The 26,375-nt window shown below is 42.9% G+C and overlaps 1 pseudogene; it reads right to left on the reverse strand.

The window, feature by feature from the left end:
* Positions 1–23,820, reverse strand: LOC123171511 (protein argonaute 1D-like; annotated as a pseudogene).
* Between the last annotated feature and the right edge of the window lie 2,555 nt (positions 23,821–26,375).

The following is a 26,375-nucleotide window of genomic DNA, read 5'->3' on the forward strand; positions in this document are numbered from 1 at the left end:
TTAGAGCAGCAGTAGATTGTAGAGCATCATCAGCAGTAGAACATGACCTTCTTCACGCTGTCCTTGAGCGCAGGGAGGGGCCTGACGACCCCGGCGCCGGCGGCGCGGGTGCTGCGGGACGTCGACGAGCCGGACTTGCGCGCGCTCGAGATGGAGCCGCTGTCGGAGCTGTCCGGCTCCATGTAGAAGCGGGCGCGGAAGGCGGCCAGGTGAGCATAGTATGCTGGAGGGACTGCAATGCAGGGAAGCAAAAAACATGTCATGTTCAGTCAGAAAAGTTTTCAGTTCAAGACTTTCAGAATGTTGACAAACATTTAGGATGACAGAGATCTCAGAGTGCCAACTTACCGATAGACACCGAGCGCGTGCACCTCGCGTAACTGCAGAGGTCAGAGGAGATTGTAAGTTAGGAAGACAATGCTCATTGTTCATTGATCAAGAACATGATGAGAACCGGGCGAAGGACTGCGGAACTTACGTGTAGCAGAGGTTGTTGGTGAGGGTCTGCAGTCCATCAGCAATGAAGTTGTTCTCATCCCACAGGACATGGTAATGCGCGGGGCGGCTCGTGCCCTACCGTCAATAGAGATCATTTCAATCCTCACCTCAAACTCAAAAAGTCTAAATGATATATAGAAATATGCAAGCATGTCACATCTCATTTACCTTGATGCCGGCATGGCTGCACAGGAAGAAATCAAATTCTGTAGGGTGGCAGATCTTGGAGTCAATGACAGTGCCTGCAAACAAATGAAGCAAGGCAGATCAATTATGGAGACAAGATCAGATTATCAGAGAACACAGTGAAGGAATCATTGGCATGACTGTAACTCACCAGGAAGGATGTTGCCGCTCTTGTCGACGGTGCTTTGGTCATTGTGGTTGTGCGCAAACAGCCTGGTGTGGTGGCGCTTCCGGACCACGACGAACGTAACCAGCGGCTGGTAGTTTGCTTCCAGCGATGCGCATGCTTGAGAGAAAGATCAAAATAAGTTCAGAATGGAGAAGGTAATAAATCCTGAAAATAGGGGAAATTGTACTGTTTGTTACCTTTCTGATGGCATCAAGCTCATGCAGTAGAACTTGGTAGAACTGGCCTTCACTCACACCATCTCTGTGAAATGGCAACCACCTTTTAGTGTCAGCTCTCAAGTATATCACATGCTTATTTTTTCAAACAAGCTCCAGTGTAAACACCACATGTATTTTCCTCTAAAAACATTTACCAAAGTACTAGTGTAGAATTTATGCAAGGAACCTATAGAAAATAATACGTTCAGGCTTTTCTCCGGTTGTTCACTTAAAGGATATAAGAAGCTCCCTGCAAACATGTGCAGCACCAGGTGTGACTTGTGCTGAAAAGTATAAAGTCAAGGAAAGGAGATTGGGGAGGGTGAGGGAGTGAGGTGGATACCTGGCCATGCCACCATGGATGGTTCCTCTCTGAGGATCATGAGTGACACTGTACAGATCCTCTATTAATTCCTGCATGTGAGTGTGAGCAAAGACTAGGCCAGCATACTTAGTCACCTCAGGCCAAGTGTGGTTGAATTGACAATTCAACTGCTAATACAAATATTCTTTGGCTTCCCTTGTATCGAACCAATAAATTTGGCTAAAATACTACCCTCGAAGACTGTTGTGATCCTCTATACTTGTGGGTGGGTCATCACTAATGTATCCATAGAGTTTGTGCTCTTCTTGAAAGTTGCATCATCGAAGAACTCACTGAGTGTGTGCAAAGTTCAATCTTCGCAGTGAGAGGTGGGCTGTCATCAACTTCTTCTTTCATGAGGTTTCTTCTTCCTTGCACACTTGTTCATCTATGAAACTTTGTTCTTCGTGTTCCCTTTCTGTTGGCGGAAAGTTAGTTTGATATATATATATTTAATACGTGCTCTCTTACCATTTCTTGCAACCATGCATCTAGGGGTGCTGCTGGCTCTCTTGTGCATCCTTTTCTTCATCCTTCCATAGATCCTGAAAAGGCTCATTTATTTCGAGGTGGCTAACCTCTCCAGAATAGTCATAACCAAAGAATTATCGTGAAAATTATCTCTGCAAGCACGGTAAATAGGATGCAATTTTCTAGAAGCACAACCGACCACCATATCATTTATCCATGCGTCTCCCATATAAAGTAAAGCTTCCTCTGAAGGAAATATGCCCTAGAGGCAATAATAAAGTTATTATTTTATATTCCCTTATTTCATTATAAATGTTTATTTTTCATGCTAGAATTGTATTAATCGGGAACTTGATACATGTGTGGATACATAGACAAAACACAGTGTCCCTAGTAAGCCTTAACTAGACTAGCTCATTAATCAAAGATGGTTAAGTTTCCTAACCATAGACATGTGTTGTCATTTGATGAATGGGATCACATCATTAGAAGAATAATGTGATGGACAAGACCCATCCGTTAGCTTAGCATATTGATCGTTCAGTTTATTGCTATCGGTTTCTTGATGTCAAATACATATTCCTTCGACTATGAAATTATGCATCTCCCGAATACCGGAGGAATACCTTGTGTGCTATCAAACATCACAACGTAACTGGGTCTTCATAAAGATGCTCTACATGTATCTCTGAAGGTGTTTGTTGGGTTGGCATAGATCAAGATTAGGATTTGTCACTCCGAGTATCGGAGAGGTATCTCTGGGCCCTCTCGGTAATACACATCATAAGAAGCCTTGCAAGCAAAGTGACTAATGAGTTAGTTGCAGAATGATGTATTATAGAACGGGTAAAGAGATTTGCCGGTAACGAGATTGAACTAGGTATGAAGATACCAACGATCGAATCACGGCCAAGTAACATACCGATAGACAAAGGGAATAACGTGTGTTGTCATAACGGTTCGACCGATAAAGATCTTCGTAGAATATGTGGGAGCCAATATGAGCATCCAAGTTCCGCTATTGGTTATTGACCATAGAGGTGTCTCGATCATGTCTACATAGTTCTCGAACCCGTAGGGTCCGCACGCTTAACGTTCGATGACGATATAGTATTATATGAGTTATATGATTTGGTGGCCGAATGTTGTTCGGAGTCCCGGATGAGATCACGGACATGACGAGGAGTCTCGAAATTGTCGACAGGTAAAGATTGATACTCCCTCCATTTTTGTATACAAGGCCACAAACTCATATTACAGGTACCAAGGTAGAAATTAATGTCTACTTAGCCAATGTTGCAAGCTAGTCTTTTCTCCTCGCTTGACGTGTTAATTAATGTGTATTTTTCTCTTTAACACACAACAAGACAACCCTCTCACTCCTTATTGGTTGATTAATGTGGTACACAAAAACCAATCTTCTCACCCCCCACATGCATGCAAGGGGTATTAATGTTCTCGGTTGCTAGTACGAGGCAAACATCATCAATTTTACCTCGATTGATGTTAGTGGCCTTGTATAGATGCAAATTGTAGTTTTCATAGTGGCCTTGTATACAAAAATGGAGGGAGTATATAGGACGATGGTATTCAGACACCGGAATGGTTTCGGAGTGCACCGGGTACTTATCAGGTCACCGGGAGGGGTTCCGGGTACCCCCCGTCAATATGTATGGGTTTAACGGGCCAAGGAGGGGACATACCAGCCCACAAGGAGCTGGTGCGCCCCTGCCCTGGCCAACCGGCCCTAGGGGAAGGAAAGGGGAAGGGGCGGCCCCTCCTGCCTTTCCTCCTCAAGGGAGAAAGGAAAGGGGGGCGCCTCCCTCCCCTGCCTTTCCCCCACACACATAAATGGCAGGGAGGGGGCGCGGCTTGGGAGGAAGCCCAAGTAGGATTCCTCCTACTTGGGGCGCACCTAGGGCTGCTCCTCCCTCCCTCCCACCTATATATACATGGGGGGCGCCACACATAACACACCAGACAATTGCCTAGCCATGTGCAGCGCCCCCCTCCACAATTTACTTCCCCGGTCATATTTTCGTAGTTCTTAGGCGAAGCCATGCGGAGATCACTTCACCATCACCGTCACCACGCCGTCGCACTGACGGAACTCATCTACTACCTCGATGTCTTGCGGGTTCAAGAAGGCGAGGGACGTCACCGAGCTGAAAGTATGCAGAACTCGGAGGTGACATATGTTCGGTACTCGATCGGTGGATCGTGAAGAAAGTTCGAGCATCAACCGCGTTGTGAAACGCTTCCGCTTACGGTCTACGAGCGTACGTAGACACACTCTCCCCCTTCGTTTCTGTGCATCTACTAGATAGATCTTGCGTGAACGTAGGAAATTTTTGAAATTGCATGCTAGGTTACCCAACATCCTCGACACCGTAATAAAATACTAATTGAAGAACTTCAATACTAGCATTGCATTTATCACTCCTATTATAACTTGCTAGTATGGGATCAACATTGTACTTACATTGATAAGCGGAGTGCCCTTCTACAATCCTTGCACATTTTAAAGTACTGATCGCATGTAATTGGTGCCCATTCGTTTAGTAGTGCTATTCGTTCTTTTATAGGTTTTAGATTTTCCTGAGAAGACATGATAAGAAGATTTTTGTAACAAATAAAGTGAACTAAATGTGAATGGTAAAGTAATAGCCAATAGCTATACTCCTCCTCAACGAGGCTAGTAAAAGCTTGATGGCCTGCAAGTGCACAGAGCAATGTAGCAATTTCTTGATAAGTAAGGTTTGTCAATTCCACAAGGAGCAAATAGGATGGTACCACAATCCCGGTAGCTATGTTATCATGTAACACAAGTATGCTAACACCCAAAATGGAGTTTGGAAATAGCTCACTTAACTAAGTTGCTAGGGAGAGGAGAAAGGAGGAATTAAACTAAACTAGAGAGAAGGAAAAATAAATACTAAACTAAATAGAGGAATTAAACTAAGAGAAGTATGTGATGTTTTAGATGAGAAGACTGTGAAGGAAATATGCCCTAGAGGCAATAATAAAGTTATTATTTATTCCCTTATATCATGATAAATGTTTATTATTCATGCTAGAATTGTATTAACCGGAAACATAATACATGTGTGAATACATAGACAAACAGAGTGTCACTAGTATGCCTCTACTTGACTAGCTCGTTAATCAAAGATGGTTATGTTTCCTAGCCATAGACATAAGTTGTCATTTGATTAACGAGATCACCTCATTAGGAGAATGACGTGATTGACTTGACCCATTCCGTTAGCTTAGCACTCGATCGTTTAGTATGTTGCTATTGCTTTCTTCATGACTTATACATGTTCCTATGACTATGAGATTATGCAACTCCCGTTTATCGGAGGAACACTTTGTGTGCTACCAAACGTCACAACGTAAATGGGTGATTATAAAGGTGCTCTACAGGTGTCTCCAAAGGTACTTGTTGGGTTGGCGTATTTCGAGATTAGGATTTGTCACTCCAATTGTCGGAGAGGTATCTCTGGGCCCACTCGGTAATGCACATCACTATAAGCCTTGCAAGCATTGTGACTAATGAGTTAGTTGCGGGATGATGTCTTACGGAACGAGTAAAGAGACTTGCCGGTAACGAGATTGAACTAGGTATCAAGATACCGACGATCAAATCTGGGGCAAGTAACATACCGGTGACAAAGGGAACAACGTATGTTGTTATGCGGTCTGACCGATAAAGATCTTCGTAGAATATGTGGGAGCCAATATGGGCATCCAGGTCCCGCTATTGGTTATTGACCGGAGACGTGTCTCGATCATGTCTACATAGTTCTCGAACCCGTAGGGTCCGCACGCTTAACGTTACGATGACAGTTTTATTGAGTTTTGATGTACTGAAGGAGTTCGGAGTCCCGGATGAGATCGGGGACATGACGAGGAGTCTCGAAATGGCCGAGACGTAAAGATCGATATATTGGACGACTATATTCGGACTTCGGAAAGGTTCCGAGTGATTCGGGTATTTTTCGGAGTACCGGAGAGTTACGGGAATACGTATTGGGCCTTATTGGGCCATACGGGAAAGAAGGAAAAGGGCCTCAAGGGTGGCCGCACCCCTCCCCTTGGTCTGATCCGAATTGGACTAGGGAAGGGGGGCGCCCCCTTCCTTCCTTCTCTTTTTCCCTTCCTCTTTTCCTATTCCATATGGGAGGTGGAATCCTACTAGGACTAGGGAGTCCTAGTAGGACTCCACACTTGGTGCGCCCCCTCCTAGGGCCGGCCTCCTCCTCCCTTGCTCCTTTATATACGGGGGCAGGGGGGCACCCCAGAGACACAACAATTGATCCTTGAGATCTCTTAGCCGTGTGCGGTGCCCCCCTCCACCATATTACACCTCGATAATACCGTTGCGGAGCTTAGGCGAAGCCCTGCGTCGGTGGAACATCATCATCGTCACCACGCCGTCGTGCTGACGAAACTCTCCCTCAACACTCGGCTGGATCGGAGTTCGAGGGACGTCATCGAGCTGAACGTGTGTAGAACTCGGAGGTGCCGTACGTTCGGTACTTGATCGGTCGGATCGTGAAGACGTACGACTACATCAACCGCGTTGTGATAACGCTTCCGCTATCGGTCTACGAGGGTACGTGGACAACACTCTCCCCTCTCGTTGCTATGCATCACCATGATCTTGCGTGTGCGTAGGAAATTTTTTGAAATTACTACGTTCCCCAACAGTGGTATCAGAGCCTGGTTTTAAGCGTTGATGCTATGCACGAGTAGAACACAAGTGAGTTGTGGGCGATATAAGTCATACTGCTTACCAGCATGTCATACTTTGGTTCAGCAGTATTGTGAGATGAAGCGGCCCGGACCGACATTACGCGTACGCTTACGCGAGACTGGTTTCACCGTTGCGAGCACTAGTTGCTTAAAGGTGACCGGTGGGTGTCTGTCTCTCTCACTTTAGTTGAACCGAGTGTGGCTACGCCCGGTCCTTGCGAAGGTTAAAACAGCGCCAACTTGACAAACTATCGTTGTGGTTTTGATGCGTAGGTAAGAACGGTTCTTGCTAAGCCTATAGCAGCCATGTAAAACATGCAACAACAAAGTAGATGACGTCTAACTTGTTTTTGCAGGGCATGTTGTGATGTGATATGGTCAAGACATGATGTGATATAATGTGTTGTATGAGATGATCATGTTTTGTAACCGAGTTATCGGCAACTGGCAGGAGCCATATGGTTGTCGCTTTATTGTATGAGATGCTATCACCATGTAATAGTTTTACTTTATCACTAAGCGGTAGCGATAGTCGTAAAAGCAATTATTTGGCGAAACGACAACGATGCTACGATGGAGATCAAGGTGTCGCGCCGGTGACGATGGTGATCATGACGGTGCTTCGGAGATGGAGATCACAAGCATAAGATGATGATGGCCATATCATATCACTTATATTGATTGCATGTGATGTTAATCCTTTATGCATCTTATCTTGCTTTGTTTGACGGTAGCATTATAAGATGATCCTTCACTAAATTATCAAAGTATAAGTGTTCTCCCTGAGTATGCACCGTTGCGAAAGTTCTTCGTGCTGAGACACCACGTGATGATCGGGTGTGATAGGCTCTACGTTCAAATACAACGGGTGCAAAATAGTTGCACACGCGGAATACTCAGGTTAAACTTGACGAGCCTAGCATATAACAGATATGGCCTCGGAACACGGAGACCGAAAGGTCGAGCGTGAATCATATAGTAGATATGATCAACATAGTGATGTTCACCGTTGAAACTACTCCATCTCACGTGATGATCGAACATGGTTTAGTTGATATGGATCACGTGATCACTTAGAAGATTAGAGGGATGTCTATCTAAGTGGGAGTTCTTAAGTAATATGATTAATTGAACTTAAATTTATCATGAACTTAGTCCTGATAGTATTTTGCAAATTATGTTGTAGATCAATAGCTCGCGGTTTTGCTTCCCTGTTTTATTTTTGATATGTTCCTAGAGAAAATTATGTTGAAAGATGTTAGTAGCAAAGATGCGGATTGGATCCATGATCTGAGGATTATCCTCATTGCTGCACAGAAAAATTATGTCCTTGATGCACCGCTAGGTGACAGACCTATTGCAGGAGCAGATGCAGACGTTATGAACGTTTGGCTAGCTCAATATGATGACTACTTGATAGTTTAGTGCACCATGCTTAACGGCTTAGAATCGGGACTTCAAAGACGTTTTGAACGTCATGGACCATATGAGATGTTCCAGGAGTTGAAGTTAATATTTCAAGCAAATACCCGAGTTGAGAGATATGAAGTCTCCAACAAGTTCTATAGCTAAAAGATGGAGGAGAATCGCTCAAATAGTGAGCATGTGCTCAGATTGTCTGGGTACTACAATCGCTTGAATCAAGTGGGAGTTAATCTTCCAGATAAAATAATGATTGACAGAATTCTCTAGTCACCATCACCAAGTTAGTAGAACTTCGTGATGAACTATAGTATGCAAGGGATGACGAAAGTAATTCCCGAGCTCTTCGTGATGCTGAAATCGACGAAGGTAGAAATCAAGAAAAACATCAAGTGTTGATGGTTGTCGAGACCACTAGTTTCAAGAAAAGGGCAAAGGGAAGAAGGGGAACTTCAAGAAGAACGGCAAGCAAGTTGCTGCTCAAGTGAAGAAGCCTAAGTCTGGTCCTAAGCCTGAGACTAAGTGCTTCTACTGCAAAGGGACTGGTCACTGGAAGCGGAACTACCCCAACTATTTGGTGGATAAGAAGGATGGAAAAGTGAACAAAGGTATATTTGATATACAGATTATTGATGTGTACTTTACTAGTGTTTATAGCAACCCCTCGGTAATTGATACTGGTTCAGTTGCTAAGAGTAGTAACTCGAAATGGGAATTGCAGAATAAATAGAGACTAGTAAAAGTGAACAAAGGTATATTTGATATACAGATTATTGATGTGTACTTACTAGTGTTTATAGCAACCCCTCGGTAATTGATATTGGTTCAGTTGCTAAAGAGTAGTAACTCGAAAACAGGAGTTGCAGAATAAACAGAGACTAGTAAAAGGCGAGGTGACGATGTGTGTTGGAAGTAGTTCCAAGATTGATATGATCATCATCGCACACTCCCTATACTTTCGAGATTAGTGTTGAAACTAAATAAGTGTTATTTGGTATTTGCGTTGAGCATGAATATGATTTGATCATGTTTATTGCAATACAGTTATTCATTTATATTAGAGAACAATTGTTGATCTGTTTACATGAATAAAACCTTCTATGGTCATACACACCAACGAAAATGCTTTGTTGGATCTCGATCGTAGTGATACACATATTCATAATATTGAAGCCAAAAGATGCAAAGTTAATAATGATAGTGCAACTTATTTGTGGCACTGCCATTTAGGTCATATTGGTGTAAAGCGCATGAAGAAACTCCATACTGATGGGATTTTGGAATCACTTGGTGCTTGCGAACCGTGCCTCATGGGCAAGATGACTAAAATGCCGTTCTCCGGAACTATGGAGAGAGCAACAGATTTGTTGGAAATCATACATACAGATGTATGTGGTCCGATGAATATTGAGGCTCGTAGCAGGTATCATTATTTTCTGACCTTCACAGATGATTTGAGCAGATATGGGTATATCTACTTAATGAAACAAGAGTGAAGCAGAAAATCATCGTAACAAGAAAATAAAGTTTCTACGATCTGATCGTGGAGAAGAGTATTTAAGTTACGAGTTTGGACTTCAGTTAAAACAATGTGGAATAGTTTCACAAATTCATGCCACCTGGAACACCATAGCATAATGGTGTGTCCGAACGTCATAACCGTACTTTATTGGATATAGTGCAATCTATGATGTCTCTTATCAATTTACCACTAATCGTTTTGGGGGTTATGCATTAGAGACAGCTGCATTCACGTTAAATAGGGCACCATCAAAATCCGTTGAGACGACGCCTTATGAACTGTGGTTTGGCAAGAAACCAAAGTTGTCGTTTCTTAAAATTTTGGGGTTGCGATGCTTATGTGAAAAAGTTTCATCCTGATAAGCTCAAACCCAAATCGGAGAAATGTGTCTTCATAGGATACCCAAAGGAGACATTTGGGTACACCTTCTATCACAGATCCGAAGGCAAGACATTCGTTGCTTAGTATGGATCCTTTCTAGAGAAGGAGTTTCTCTCGAAAGATGTGAGTGGGAGGAAAGTAGAACTTGATGAGGTAACTGTACCTGCTCCCTTATTGGATCACAGAAATCTGTTCCTGTGACTTCTACACCAATTAGTGAGGAAGTTAATGATGATGATCATGTAACTTCAGATCAAGTTACTACCAAACCTCGTAGGTAAACCAGAGTAAGATCCGCACCAGAGTGGTACGGTAATCCTGTTCTGGAGGTTATGTTACTAGACCACGACGAACCTATGAACTATGAAGAAGCGATGGTGAGCCCAGATTCCGCAAAATGGCTTGAGGCCATGAAATCTGAGATGAGATCCATGTATGAAGAACAAAGTATGGACTTTGGTTGACTTGCCTGATGATCGGCAAGCCATCGAGAATAAATGGATCTTCAAGAAGAAGACAGACGCTGATGGTAATGTTACTGTCTACAAAGCTCGACTTGTCGGAAAAAGGTTTTTGACAAAGTTCAAGGTGTTGACTACGATGAGAGTTTCTCACTCGTATCTATGCTTAAGTCTGTCCGAATCATGTTAGCAATTGCCGCATTTTATGAAATCTGGCAAAGGGATAAACAAAGCTGCATTACTTAATGGATTTAATAAAGAAGAGTTGTATATGATGCAACCAGAAGGTTTTGTCAATCCTAAAAGTGCTAACAAAATATGCAAGCTCCAGCGATCCATCTATGGACTGGTGCAAGCATCTCAGAGTTGGAATATACGCTTTGATAAGTTGATCAAAGGATATAGTTTTATACAGACTTGCGATGAAGCCTGTATTTACAAGAAAGTGAGTGGGAGCACTACAGCATTTCTGATAAGTATATGTGAATGACATATTGTTGATCGGAAATAATGTAGAATTATTCTGCAAAGCATAAAGGAATGTTTGAAAGGAGTTTTTTCAAAGAAAGACCTCGGTGAAGCTGCTTACATATTGAGCATCAAGATCTATAGAGATAGATGAAGACGCTTGATGAGTTTTTCCATGAGTACATACCTTAACAAGATTTTGAAGTAGTTCAAAATAGAACAGTCAAAGAAAGAGTTCTTGCCTGTGTTACAAGGTGTGAAATTGAGTAAGACTCAAAGCCCGACCACGGCAGAAGATAGAAAGAGAGTGAAAGTCATTCCCTATGCCTTGGCCATAGGTTCTATAAAGTATGCCATGCTGTGTACCAGATCTATTGTATACCCTACACTGATTTTGGCAAGGGAGTACAATAGTAGATCACTGGACAGCGGTCAAAATTATCCTTACTGGAATAAGGATATGTTTCTCGATTATGGAAGTGACAAAAGGCTCGTCGTAAAAGGTTACGTCGATGCAAGTTTTGACACTAATCTAGATGACTCCAAGTCTCGGTCTAGATACATATTGAAAGTGGGAGCAATTAGCTAGAGTAGCTCCATGCAGAGCATTGTAGACATAGAAATTTGCAAAATACTTACGGATCTGAATGTGACAGACCCGTTGACTAAAATTATCTCACAAGCAAAACATGATCACACCTTAGTACTCTTTGGGTGTTAAGCACATAGCGATATGAACTAGATTACTGACTCTAGTAAACCCTTTGGGTGATGGTCACATGACGATGTGAACTATGGGTGTTAATCACATGGTGATGTGAACTATTCATGTTAAATCACATGGCGATGTGAACTAGATTATTGACTCTAGTGCAAGTGGGAGACTGAAGGAAATATGCCCTAGAGACAATAATAAAGTTATTATTTATTTCCTTATATCATGATAAATGTTTATTATTCATGCTAGAATTGTATTAACCGGAAACATAATACATGTGTGAATACATAGACAAACAGAGTGTCACTAGTATGCCTCTACTTGACTAGCTCGTTAATCAAAGATGGTTATGTTTCCTAGCCATAGACATAAGTTGTCATTTGATTAACGAGATCACCTCATTAGGAGAATGACGTGATTGACTTGACCCATTCCGTTAGCTTAGCACTCGATCGTTTAGTATGTTGCTATTGCTTTCTTCATGACTTATACATGTTCCTATGACTATGAGATTATGCAACTCCCGTTTACCGGAGGAACACTTTGTGTGCTACCAAACGTCACAACGTAAATGGGTGATTATAAAGGTGCTCTACAGGTGTCTCCAAATGTACTTGTTGGGTTGGCGTATTTCGAGATTAGGATTTGTCACTCCAATTGTCGGAGAGGTATCTCTGGGCCCACTCGGTAATGCACATCACTATAAGCCTTGCAAGCATCGTGACTAATGATTTAGTTGCGGGATGATGTGTTACGGAACGAGTAAAGAGACTTGCCGGTAACGAGATTGAACTAGGTATCGAGATACCGACGATCAAATCTCGGGCAAGTAACATACCGGTGACAAAGGGAACAACATATGTTGTTATGCGGTCTGACCGATAAAAATCTTCGTAGAATATGTGGGAGCCAATATGGGCATCCAGGTCCCGCTATTGGTTATTGACCGGAGATGTGTCTCGATCATGTCTACATAGTTCTCGAACCCGTAGGGTCCGCACGCTTAACGTTACGATGACAGTTTTATTGAGTTTTGATGTATCGAAGGAGTTCGGAGTCCCGGATGAGATCGGGGACATGACGAGGAGTCTCGAAATGGCCGAGACGTAAAGATCGATATATTGGACGACTATATTCGGACTTCGGAAAGGTTCCGAGTGATTCGGGTATTTTTCGGAGTACCGGAGAGTTACGGGAATACGTATTGGGCCTTATTGGGCCATACGGGAAAGAAGGAAAAGGGCCTCAAGGGTGGCCGCACCCCTCCCCTTGGTCTGGTCCGAATTGGACTAGGGAAGGGGGGCGCCCCCTTCCTTCCTTCTCTTTTTCCCTTCCTCTTTTCCTATTCCATATGGGAGGTGGAATCCTACTAGGACTAGGCAGTCCTAGTAGGACTCCACACTTGGTGCGCCCCCTCCTAGGGCCGGCCTCCTCCTCCCTTGCTCCTTTATATACGGGGGCGGGGGGCACCCCAGAGACACAACAATTGATCCTTGAGATCTCTTAGCCGTGTGCGGTGCCCCCCTCCACCATATTACACCTCGATAATACCGTTGCGGAGCTTAGGCGAAGCCCTGCGTCGGTGGAACATCATCATCATCACCACGCCGTCGTGCTGACGAAACTCTCCCTCAACACTCGGCTGGATCGGAGTTCGAGGGACGTCATCAAGCTGAACGTGTGTAGAACTCGGAGGTGCCGTACGTTCGGTACTTGATCGGTCGTATCGTGAAGACGTACGACTACATCAACCGCGTTGTGATAACGCTTCCGCTGTCGGTCTACGAGGGTACGTGGACAACACTCTCCCCTCTCATTGCTATGCATCACCATGATCTTGCGTGTGCGTAGGAATTTTTTTGAAATTACTACGTTCCCCAACAGACTGGCACGTACCTATGTGCCTCTTTCTGCTCTGATACGGAATGGATTTCAACTTTATAACTATGCCACTGTGGCCAAGTCAGTACCTGCATTATAGGATACGGTGGTCTACTTCTATTGGGCGGTCCCTCACATAACATTATCTCTCAAGATGTGTTAGGTTGAGATAACTCATTCGTGCTACTTCTTGTCCCATACCTGTGGATACTAGCAAAGTTATTAAGGTCCTCGAGGTCATGAGGACCGTACGAAATCATTGAGTTCTATGGACAACCGTGGTCCTAGAATAATCGTGTTCCCCTTAATATGTTTGCGCCTGACACATCGCAGGTCTGCCGGTTTCCACAACCATCTATATACTTCATGTGTGGCCTAGTGAGTTGGATGTCTCCAACTACGCCAATGGATAGGGCATCTCCCATCACTAAATTACCGAAGGTAAATAAGCAACACACAGTAACACGCATAATTAGACAACATATATCAAATAAGCACTTATAAATCGACCAACCCATAGCTAACAATTACTCAAATTATATCACATATAAGGGGGTTCATGAGTTGTTACAACCCATCACGGAGACCATGATGAAGGAGAAAGAAGGGATGGTGATGGTGGTGGTGGCGCAGAAGATGATGGTGATGATGGCAGCATGGCGGCGACCAATGGCCGCGCCCCACCGGGGCGGCTCCCTTATGGTCCCCTTCAAGGCTGCAACAATGGTGTTCTTGATGTGGATGGTGGTTGGACTTGGAGATGAGATGCTGAATGACGAACCCTGGAGGCATCTTGGGTTGAAGATGAATATAGAATAGCTTTTCCAAAGCCTCCTCCCTTCATGTGGCATTCCCCCTTTGATTCAATGGCTCTAGATGAGCCCGATCCTCTCCCAAATCATCCCTTGAAGGCCAACGGATTCATGGGAGCAAACATGGATGAAATCTAGAAAGAATCCCGTCACAAGAGGCCACTTTCAGTGTTGTCTGGACTCCATAATAGCGTCCATACGACCAGCCATGGTCACATGGAACATCGTCTTTTGTTCTGCCTTTCTTTGATAAACCGACCACCAATTCTTCATACACACTCGGAATTTGACATTCTTCGACTCGTTGGATTCATATGAACAACACTGATCCATGTCTGATTGTAGATCTTTATTTGGAGCACTTTTATAAAATGAAATGGCTAAGTCGGGGTCCTGGGTGTCCACCATTTGAACTTCTTTTATCGTGCTAACTTCTTGGGAAGTCCGTCTCACCTACAAGACACACAAAGACAAAAAAACTAATAAAAACTAACTAAGAATAAAATGCAACTCTTGTGGTGAAAAGGATAAAAGCTGGAAATCATGCACATGGACATATAATTGACTCAATGGGACATGATATAAAATGATATACAGAGATAATGTGCAACAAATGAGCTCTAGAGATGCATAAAATATGGAGCCATCAGGAGGTGAGTGGGAGAACATCATGCTCGATCTTCCAAGTCCCACCCCCTATAGCTTGCTTGATTCTCTGGTCCAGTGGCCCTAGGTAATGAAGAGGGGTGATATAGAACCAGGCCATGCTGTTGTCGGCCGCAGTGGACGCGTGATCTGGGGCCGTGAGATCAGCTAGCCGGTGATCATATAAATCGCCCGCTCGGATCCAAGACAGGACAACATCTGTGTCACCATCGATACATGCATAGATGTTCGATGATCAATAGGTCCACGACATCGAGAATAGTGTCGATCATGTCGGGGGTTGCAGAGAATGCCATGGGTGGGCGAAGCTTCCAATGACTAGCGCTAGTGTTCTGATGCGATTTCTCTCTATTGCTAATTTGAGATGGCCATTGCAAGGAAGGGAACGTTGGATTTGGGGTGCATAATGTGGCCTATGGAGTTTCCTTTTCATGCCGAGTTGGAGTCGATTTCGTGTCACAATCAAAATAAATATAAATATTTACACTAAACTTTAGTACTTATGTAAAAACAGTTGTTTTGTGAAATCAAAATCATAGTCAATTTACTGTATTTTTTCTAACCAAAATTACCTTTTTAACATGCTAGACCTTAAAAATAATTAAACCAAATCCACTTAAAAGATTGAAAATAATAAATTAAAAAAGTGTATATTTCTCGAATTAATTTGTGACTATTACATGGATATGGCATATAAGTTTTTGAGTGTATTCTTAGAGACACACTTTTTATTTTTGGTCTGCAGTCTTATTATAGGTCTATGTAATTTATGGTATACAAAATATCTTGATAGTGGTCTTGATAACGGTATTTAGAGACTTTTGTTAGCTTTTATTAAAGTAAGCTGTGAGGCTTTTGTCTTGGAATACATAGTCAAAATAAAAATAAAAATAAATAGAAACAACTAGATTACACAAGATGTTTAGGAGGAGCTTTTTACTTAACCATTGACATACTAGTTTATCATTTTTGGTCAAATGTGTGTGGCATATAATAGTGGGTTAGGTAATCTACTAGAAGGATTGGGCGCGCTTTGCTGCGCTATTGGTGTTGTTAGGTTTCTAAAAAACATTACTCACTATGTTTCAAAATATAAGGTGTATTACTTTTTGAAAAGTCAAACCTTTTAAGTTTCATCAAATTTGTAGAGAAATATATCAAAACTTATATACTAGTCGTCAACCTGTGCATTCGCACGGGCCGGTTATCTAATATTTCTTTTCAATCTGCATTACGATCAAAAATCATTTTCTGAAATGAACCTCTATACCTCACAGTTTTGTGAAGGATATACTTTCAGAAACACAGAGATTTATATAGAAGGAATGCATATAAGTTAGATTAAATCATCATGTAGTGCCACCATACTAATATGTTTTTTGATAAGATAGTGTCACATTATTTAATCAAAGTTACTACATGAATATGCAATCATGTGGGAACAAGTACCCTCTATATATTTGTTGGCCTAATTTGGGGACGTGTAGAGCCGCCTAATACACTATTCATTTTATCATGCATAGGATGCGGCCTTTTATGCATGTACTATTTAAAATATTTGTTAGAATCATTTAAAATATGCTTAAACAACACAAATCCCAGATTGTGGTCCAATTCCGTTTCCATTTCAATATTTGTCATGTATGCTAAGATATCTTAAATGATGTATAATGTAATTTTAAGTCTTGAACTATAGAGCAGTAGAGTTCGCATGTGACATCCTCTAATCAATGGTTGGCATATAAAATATGCGGGTAAACTTCTCCGAAACTTTGACAGTTTATATATAGAAAAGTTCTCAAATGTTCAAGTGAATTGTAAAATTTTCATTGCAAATAGCTTTGTCATATCATAACTTTAGAATGATTTGTGAACATGATTTTCAGTTAAAACATCAAAGTAAAATGTTGTTGATTGTGCCTATGTAAGTCAAAAAAGTTTATAAGTACTACTTAAAAGATATTATTTTTAGCCCGTAGTTACTAATTGGTCTTTCGTCAAAATTCTCCTCAAACAGTATAGAGTTTACAAATTGATATACACATATATTTCCTTCAAAACTATTTAATATACCTTGGTGTTTCAAAATAAGAAGAAATAATTTGATCTAGATATCGGACTAAAGAGTAATTTATAAGACAGCTAAATAGTATGCAAAAGAGCAGAAGATATATACTTTGATGAAAATTTAGAGTGACAAGATGAATGCCCACTAAAAACTAAATAAAATAAACTATGATGATCAAGCATTAGCAGCGGTGTTGGCCTTTCATAGCATAAATAAAATAAGACAAATTGGAGCCTGTTAGAAGTAGTCAAAAGATGATTTACATGATTGACAAACCGTATAGAATCCATAAACCAATGGATTCCCTCGAAACAATAATAAATCATTAGAGGATGACCGTGAAATAATATGATAGTTTCATTTATTGTGAACTATACGTGTGCAATTTAAAAGCAACATCATCATAGTACCTTTGAAGTTTCCAAAAATAATAATCTGTTTTCGTGCAAAAGATTCCGTCGAGCAAAGAGAAACGGGAGGTATTTAGAGATATTAGAATCAGTAGCATACAATGGTAAAGTTAATAGGAACATTGTGTGCTACCTAAAATAAAATATTGGCGTATATCGAATGATCTCCTCACTCACATCTGAGAAAAAAAGGAAATGCAACCAATGTGATTTTTGAATGATTTTTTTAAGAAAGCTTACTGGGGCACACAGGAGTGGAAGTTGGTTAAGAATGGTATGGTCACAACATTACAGTGCCACATCGATTTTCCTACACTGAACAGGAGCCTGCAGCGGCAACAAGTTTATGCATACCATTTCAAACTGGTGAAATTGATGGATCCACCTTACAATAATATCTATATCAACTATATTATTCCCCAAGAAAATAAGAAATGCATAAGAATGTATTAACATGATTCATGTGATGTAAGATCAAAAGCAAGGAGGGAACCAAGTGTTGGTTAAGGAACTATGTGTGGGCTATTGCCATGGAAACAAAACTATAAGTTCCCCATGTCCCAGTTCAGAAATTAATAGTGGTATTAACAAAAACATATCAATACATAATTGAGTTTAGAATCATCTCCTAGGGAAGTGGCGGTTAGTCAATACACATCCCTATGAAACATCACCGAGGGGAACCGTGCATTTTACATGCATAGTAGGCAAAAGAAAATAATTAAAACTATTTACAGACGATATATATGCATGCACTCAAGTCTAGAAGCAAATAACTCAGAAGAAGTAATGAAAACATTTTTTTACTAATAATATCAAAAGACTAACACAAAATAACCTCCGGTTGGCCGGGCACTCCATGGTCGAGTTATCGATTATATTGACACTGATCACAATAAACTTCTAATTTCAAAATCTAACCGCCATTAATAAAGCATGCAAAAACCTTTAGCAATAAAATCAGTCATTATTAATTTGTGTTAAAGGTTTTTGCATATTTGTTGTACTTTGGAAGGTTTTTGCATATGTAAAATCAGTCATAGACAGAGGCCATTAATACTTTTATGACTATGTGCTACTTCAAGACTTTTTTAATAAGATGGCGGTATGCATCATTATGATGCAGAGGCCGGGGGTACGCCTCCATTTCCAAAAAAAGACAGAGGTCACATAAACCCGTAAATGATAGAAAAGTATATGCATATACGTATTTATCGACAACTAAAATGTGATTGATTAAGTTGAAGTCCGGATGCAATACATATACATGCCTTTCCTCTCTTTGTTTTTTGCATGGTCTTTCTCGACAACTCCTCTAAGTGGTAACCAAAGATAAAAACCTGAGTTCTCTCTGGTTGTACGTGTAGACTAAACACACGTAAAGGCTAGTTTGACCGAACCAAGCACCACTGACTCTATGGCGATTAAAATTGTGTCCTTTTGTGGATGTATTTTCTGGAGCGGATCAAAGGGATTAGCATCATATATATGTAGTGTCTCCCTGAGTAATCGATCGAGCAGCCTGTTCTTATGTACATGCCTGAATTCGGACATATATATTTATCTCTTCGCAATACCAATCAGCTGAGAAGTAATCGAGCCTCCCTCATATTTCTGTATCGCCGAAAAGCACCAGCTGGCTGCATCGTTGAGGTTGGGCCTGCTCCAACATTGGATTACGGAATTGGTACTAGGCAACATTGGTAACCGGCAACCAAATTGGCAAATATTATCGAGCTTGCGGCACGCATGGATGCATGTTCAGTTTTATGGCTACACAACAACTCTGAGTGGAAACAAAGATTGGAAGAGGCCGTGGAGTAATAGATAGATTCAGTTAGGACTTTCTCTCTCAAAATAGAGGTGGAGTTATACATAGATTGAGTTAAGAGGTTTTTTGCTTCTAATTTTCTGGACGTGAAACATTATGGGCCTTTGGAGCTTTTTTCTGAGGATATCATTGGTTAATGCGGTTTGGGGTGTCCGGCTGTTGATGCTCTCTGGGATAGAGTAGTTTTAGAGACCTTTTACGGTACATCAGATAAATAATGACCGTCCATTTTTGCCGATCTAAAGGTTAATATTAATTTATACTACGGGATTAGATGGGTAGTATTCCTTGCAAAAAGGGCAAAACTGGAAGAGTTTAATATCATCGAGACGGGAATCCAGCGCAAAGATGGACAGAGTCGGTGCCTTTAAGCCATCCGCGATGAGCAAATTCGAGAAAAGGTTCGTGGCGAGCAGAGGAACAGTGCTGGCCGGCAAGAGGGTAGCCGATCGACAAGACAAACAGCCACCAATGCTGGTTGGCCTCCCGCGTTGGCCCGCCGTGTCGCAGGCTGCCGCAACAAAAACGTCAACGGGAAAAGCCAGCACAAATTTTTGAGTGCTCTAGTCCACGGGTCGCCAATCCGCCGAGCTAGTAGCTCCTGCTTCTTGCGTCGCTGCTCCCACGGAGAAGAAAAGATGGCCGGATTGGTTAGCCCTCCGTATCCCAAAAATTGAAGCACAGCTGGCCATGGAAGGATTAGTGCTGGGTTAGCTGGCGCCGGATTTGTTCGGATTTCGTGTCCCAAAAACTGAAGCGCAGCCGGCCATGTAAACATGAGCCAGCTCATGTGGGTGCCTAGGCTAGCTGCGGCATGTAGGTAGGCGCTAATTACCTAAACTAGCTCATGGTCGTGGTGACGAGCAACGCAGTGGGCGGTGAGGGGCATGGGCGCCGCTAGGTCTGCGGCTGTATTGGGGACAAATGACTGGCAACAGCGGAGGAAGAGATTGGGAAGCAGCCGATCAACACGATGATGTGGTGAGGAAAGATGAACAGGATTGGTCCCGTGCGGTGACTGCGGGCAGGAAGACGCGTGATGAAAGAAAATCCCAATTTAATAAGAATGGACTAAAATGCCCTTTACATCTACCATTGGATTAGATTAATACTACCCATAATAGGCAGTAGTATGATGTACCGTAAAATTTCCCTATCCCCCTTTTTGTTCGCTACCAGAAACCATATAGCAGTGTCATCCTATTTACCTTTTGCCCTATCATGCAACTAATTTCTTCGCAATTACTCCCCGCAAAAAGAAAAAGAAAAACTTCACGATTACTGCATTTCAGGGGGAATAGATAGAACAAATAGAATGTCCATCGACCCATGCTCAATCATTGATAACGGAAGCGACCACCAGCAAGGCTTCAAGGCTTCCCAGACTACTACAGGCTCTTTGGCACTATAAAGCAGAAGTAGTTGGTCAGGTGCTTTGTGTATGCTAACACAGAGACCATCTACTCCCTCCGTTTCAAAATAGATGACTCAACTTTGTACTAACTTTACTAAAGTTAGTACAAAGTTGAGTCATCTATTTTGGAACGGAGGGAGTATCTCTGAGCATGTAACTGTATTTTCTTTCCATGAAGCTGACTTCATTGTGTTGCGCTTGCTTTGTACTGTATCACCTAGATATACCCAGGACGGCAATGCGGTTGCCATCCCGGTCGCTCGAGCCGTCGGATGCTCCCTCGGGCGTGCTTGCAAGGGTGAAATCGGCGGCCCATGTTCGAACTACCCGAGAGTTTCAGCGTTTTAGATCAAGCGTCTGCCACAAGATCGTCCGCAGGAGTAGAATGATTGTTTGACTGGTTATGTTGATTTGGGTCATAGTTATGCACACACTTGTGAAGAAAATTTTGTAACTTAACTGAGCTGCATCTAAGAAGTGACTGGTACTGAAGATTGTTTTTGGAGTTCTGCTTTCCTTGTGTTGTTTTTCCACAAGGGTAGTTTCCAAAACTCTTCATACACTCTTGGTATTGCTGAAGAAAAATATTTAATATCCTAAATGGTGGCAGTTGCAAGTAAAAACCAAATCTAATCACATTTTGGTGATTCATGTGGATGTTGCCGGCTTGCCGCTCTTGTCGACGGTGCTTTGGTCATTGTGGTTGTGCGCAAACAGCCTGGTGTGGTGGCGCTTCTGGACCACCACGAACGTAACCAGCGGCTGGTAGTTCGCCTCCAGCGATGCGCATGCCTGAGAGAAAGATCAGATAAGATGAGAATGGAGAAGGTAACAATCCTGAAAAACAGGGGAAATTGTACTGTTTGTTACCTTTCTGATGGCGTCAAGCTCATGCAGTAGAACTTGGTAGAACTGGCCTTCACTCACACCATCTCTGTAAAATGGCAACCACCTTTTAGTGTCAGCTCTCAAGTAGATCACAAGCTACTTTTTCAAACAAACTCCAGTGTAAACACCACAGGTATTTTCCTCTAAAAACATTTCTCAAAGCACTAGAGTAGAATTTCTGTAAGGGAGCATACCTATAGAAAATAATACGCTCAGGCTTTTCTCCGGTTGTTCTCTTAAAGGATATAAGAAGCTCCCTGCAAACATGTGCATCACAGTGTGTGACTTGTGCCGAAAAGTATAAAGACAAGGAAAGGAGATTGGAGAGGGTGAGGGACTGAGGTGGATACCTAACCATGCCACCATGGATGGTTCCTCTCTGAGGATCATGAGTGACATTGTACAGATCCTCTATTAATTCCTGCCTGTGAGTCTGAGCAGAGACTAGGCCAGCATACTTGGTCACCTCAGGCCAATCCTGGGAGGCCACAACCTGCAGGGCAAGGCAACATGACAGAAATATAAGGTTAATGTTTTTCTTTCAGCAAATATACCGATCGATCGATGTAGATAAGAACAGAACAGTCACTGAACATGGAGTAAGAGATTGTACAACTTACTGCAGCAATGGAAGGGCTGCTGTCTTCACCAGGATGAGGATGGGTGACATCTGCGCCGAATATGATCGTCGGCTTGTCGGTAACCAAAGGAATGCGCCTTGTCAACGCATCAGCCACAGTGTTCCTTCCCCCAACCTTCATCAAGAACAAAAGGTCGCGTTACACTCGACAACAGGAGAAAATGCACAAAAAAGCAACAAGAGGCAGGGTTGCTCTGAACACCAACCTTGACATTTATCTTGAGAGAAAGGTTTGCCAGGATTTGCTTGTTCATCTTGAACACTTGCTTTGTCAAACAGCACTGGGAAATTAGCCCAAGGTCGATCTCGCAGACACGCTTCAGGTCACCTGATATCGTCACGGTGTGAGCATTTTGGCCAAACCTAGTCCCTAACAGTTGCAGAAATAGACATAGCCGGAAATCTAGTTACCATAAAGTGATCCATTGTTATCAGGGACAATAAGCAACTCGATTTCCTTGCGCTGCGGTCCAAGTGCGGTCATCGCATCATGGAACCTGGCTTTCAAACCTCGCTCCACTTGATCAGGGCGCACGTATATAACCGGAAGAACAGGCTCCAAAGCAAAGTCCTATAAATGACAGTAAGTACTACTGTTACTGTTGTAAACAAGTACAGAGAAACAATAGCATGTACAATGTGCAAAAAAGTGTATCTTGAAGCACTTCAGGGATACTTGCCATTCCTGAGGCTTGGCACATGCGAGCGAGTTCACGGCAGAATCCAGTAATCATACTCTCTTGCACATTTCGAGCGAAGCTGAAACACAGCCAGCTCTTGACTCTAGCACCATTGACCATTTTCTGCATAAGGAAAAAAATTGAAAATGAACTGTAAGGGTTGAGATAAAGCACACAAAGGCCATATAATTCATGTAGATAACAATTTGGCCAAGACTGTGGCGTTAATACGGCTGTTTGATTTGATGGATTATTATTTTGTTACCATGTTCATCATATTCCACTGGCCAACTCTAGGCAAGCCATCCTTCTCTCTACCAGTAGAAACAACAAGGGAAGCCATTGTACCAAACATTCAGAAAACAGGCGAAGTTACAGAAACTTATGCAGTATGTCCAGCTCTCATGGACCATCCATTCATAAAACAGGATCACTAGCACAGAAAGAGCTAAGGGCACAAGACAAAGAACTTCAAAAGACATTGTCTCAGCATAATTGAGGTACTTTCACCTACCCGAGGAGCAGGTAAATCCGTGCCTCGACCGATGCTAAGCGCTCGCTGATCTTAATACCAAATTCTTTTGCATACGGATCATCGTGCTAAGAGTTGTGATTCACCATCTGTAGACACGCATCAAAAAAAAGGTTATGTTCTGCATAATCATGTGAAGTCCCAACCTCTCCCCGAGGCTCTCTCCCCGACCTCTCTCCCCCGAGGCGGCGGCGCCGCACCGCCCCCGAGGAGTCCCGGTCCACACCGCCCTCAGCAGTCCCCCTCCATCGCCTCCCACTACCGCCGCCGTCGCTGAGGACGCCGCGGGGCGAAGCCCCTGTGGTGAGGCGGCGGCGGCACAGTCCTCCGCTGGCGGTAACGCGTGGGGCAGCGGCGTCCATCTCCCTCCTCCTCCAACGGCACTGCGCAGCGGGTTGGCAGTGGCCAGGAGATCTCCGGCGGTCGTTTGGCGGATGAGATTTTGGCTGCGATGAGATCTGATCTGGGCCCGAGGGGTTTAGATCGAGATCCACTGCGGCTGCGCCTCGTCTCGACAACGGCAAGAGGAGATCCCCCCTGGGTACTCTTCGCGGCACGAGGACGTCCGGGTCTCTTGGCCCAGGCATGGTGGTGGTGGCTGCCTTCTCCACCGAAGGCAGTTGGCCAGGCTGGTAGTGATGGATCTTGGATCCCACTACTAGCACCGGCGGCGAGTTGGGGAGACATAGTCGCCGGTGAAATCCGAGCCGACTCCGGTCATGGCGGGCGATGGCGGCGTCTATGTCGTTACCTTGATGAAGGCATCATCAAGCAACTATCGTCAACCTGCTCGTGCCGCTCCGGGAGAAATCCCACGACCGCCGGATCGGACGATGACGGCGCTGCGGTGTCGTGTTCCTTATTGGGGGCATCGTTTGTGGAGCGGCGCCAGATGGAAGAGGCGTGAGGTAGTGTGGCGTGCCTTCTCTCGCGTCGACGACGGCGGGTCTCGGCGGCATGGAGCAGCGGGGTCTCGCCGGTGGGCATGTGAGGATGGACGAGCGCAGGATGATGGCGTTGTCTGGCGTCGTGGTGATATCGACGGCAGCTAGACCGGGCAAGGTAGATGCAGCAGTACATCACTCAAGATGGATTGGTGGCAGGTGGCTGTGGCGGCCTCATACCCGGCAGGCGTCCTGATTGAGGAGTGCGCCGGACTGGTGGGTGCCCCATACCCGGCAGGCGTCCTGGCTGGGACCTCAGGTCTTAGATGTTAGGTTTGGCTGCAAGGTCTGTTTGGTATTAGGCCCAGACTATCAACATCTCTACATCAACTGGATAGGAATAGCGACATATGTTGCCTAGACGGTGGCTTTAGTCTTACTGTTGTATGACTTTGTAAGGTCTTGTGTGAATAATTAATAAAGTAGCTGCATGCATCGTCCAGATGCAGAGGCCGGAGGTCCTCCTCCTTTTCTAAAAAAAAAGTGAAGTCCCAACAACTAGCAGGGTGACCCGCGCATTTGCGCGGCTAGATTTAATATATGTTTCTAAGTTTATATTTAATATGTTTGGAATTTGAGACGTCGGTATATATATAACTTCCATAGAAACCAATTGGTAAAAATACAGCATGTTAAACCCTATTCAGAATTGTTTCCATCGTCCAACTATTGTTCCTTTCAATTAATAAATATCATTTGACTTTAGTAGAAATATATCTATTGGTTTTAATCTATTAGGAACCAATGGTATTAAGTGTCGTATAGGTTAGAAGTAAATTTCCTCAAACTTAAATGTTAGTTACCAAAAATAGTTTCCTTATCATTGTTGTTCCGATTACTGCAACTGCATGCCTCTAAATGCTTTCCAGTCCTTAGGAAATGTAACTATATCTTAATATTCATCATGATGGGTAAAAAAGTTCTTCCTTTACCAAGACCGATCTATACAACAGAAACCAATGTTAATTTTACTTTTAATTTCCTTCCACATTTGAAAATGTCAGCATGTTTCGACTTCCTTAAAGTTTTATGGAAACACATCCACTTGCCATATATATTTTGAGACAGTATCAAGTGAAAACCACATCTTCAGTGGAAGCTTGGAAACCTAAGTGCAGGCCGTTGGATCCAGTATGTATGGACTAGATCCGTACAGAACTGCTACGTGCTATTTGCAATAAAACGCCTGCTGTCAGCGTTGATATTTTGCACATAGCCCCTCAATGCTATGCTAGCAGAATTAGATGCCTGTCCAACAATACTCTGCCCAACAAAGAAAAGTATGCACAGGAATGAATACATGATACTGCAAACAGAACAGTTGCAGTTCTATTAAAATCTTGGCCGTCCAAATATGTAGGCATGTTTGAGTCAAAGGCAGCAAAAAGAATCATCAAAAGACACATCTTGTGCATTCAAATATGCAGGCACGTTTGAACAGGATTTTTTTTTCTTTTGACATCACGTTTGAACAGGACACATGCACGTTTTAACAGGACTTTTCAGTCTCTACTAGCCCAATTAGTTGAACGGGATGGCTAAGCCTCCATCGGGATTATTCTGTACCGAGGTACAGCCGTACAGGATAGTTGTGGGGTTCTATTTGCAATTTGTACAGTTTTTCATCCAACAACACACATTCTCTATCCAACGGCCCAAGATGAAGTTTCCATGTTTTCACTGAATGTATGGTTTCCACTAAATATGTATTCATATATTTCAATATGTTGTGTGAGAAGGAATCTCGATCATTATTATTCATACCTACAACACACGAAATTGATATATTATTTACTCCGTTCCTCCAATATATGGATAGAGGCAGTAGCCCATATGGATAACCATGGTGGCTAGCTTTTTAAGTGTACATTTATTGTCTACGACGGGCCATCCATGGACGAAGATTAGCCATAGGCTGGTGCAAAAATAATAGAAGAAGAGAGTGACATATAAATAGAAGAGTGAAAGTATGT

The sequence above is a fragment of the Triticum aestivum genome, chromosome 7D, assembly GCF_018294505.1.
Source record: "Triticum aestivum cultivar Chinese Spring chromosome 7D, IWGSC CS RefSeq v2.1, whole genome shotgun sequence".
Lineage (NCBI taxonomy): Eukaryota > Viridiplantae > Streptophyta > Magnoliopsida > Poales > Poaceae > Triticum > Triticum aestivum.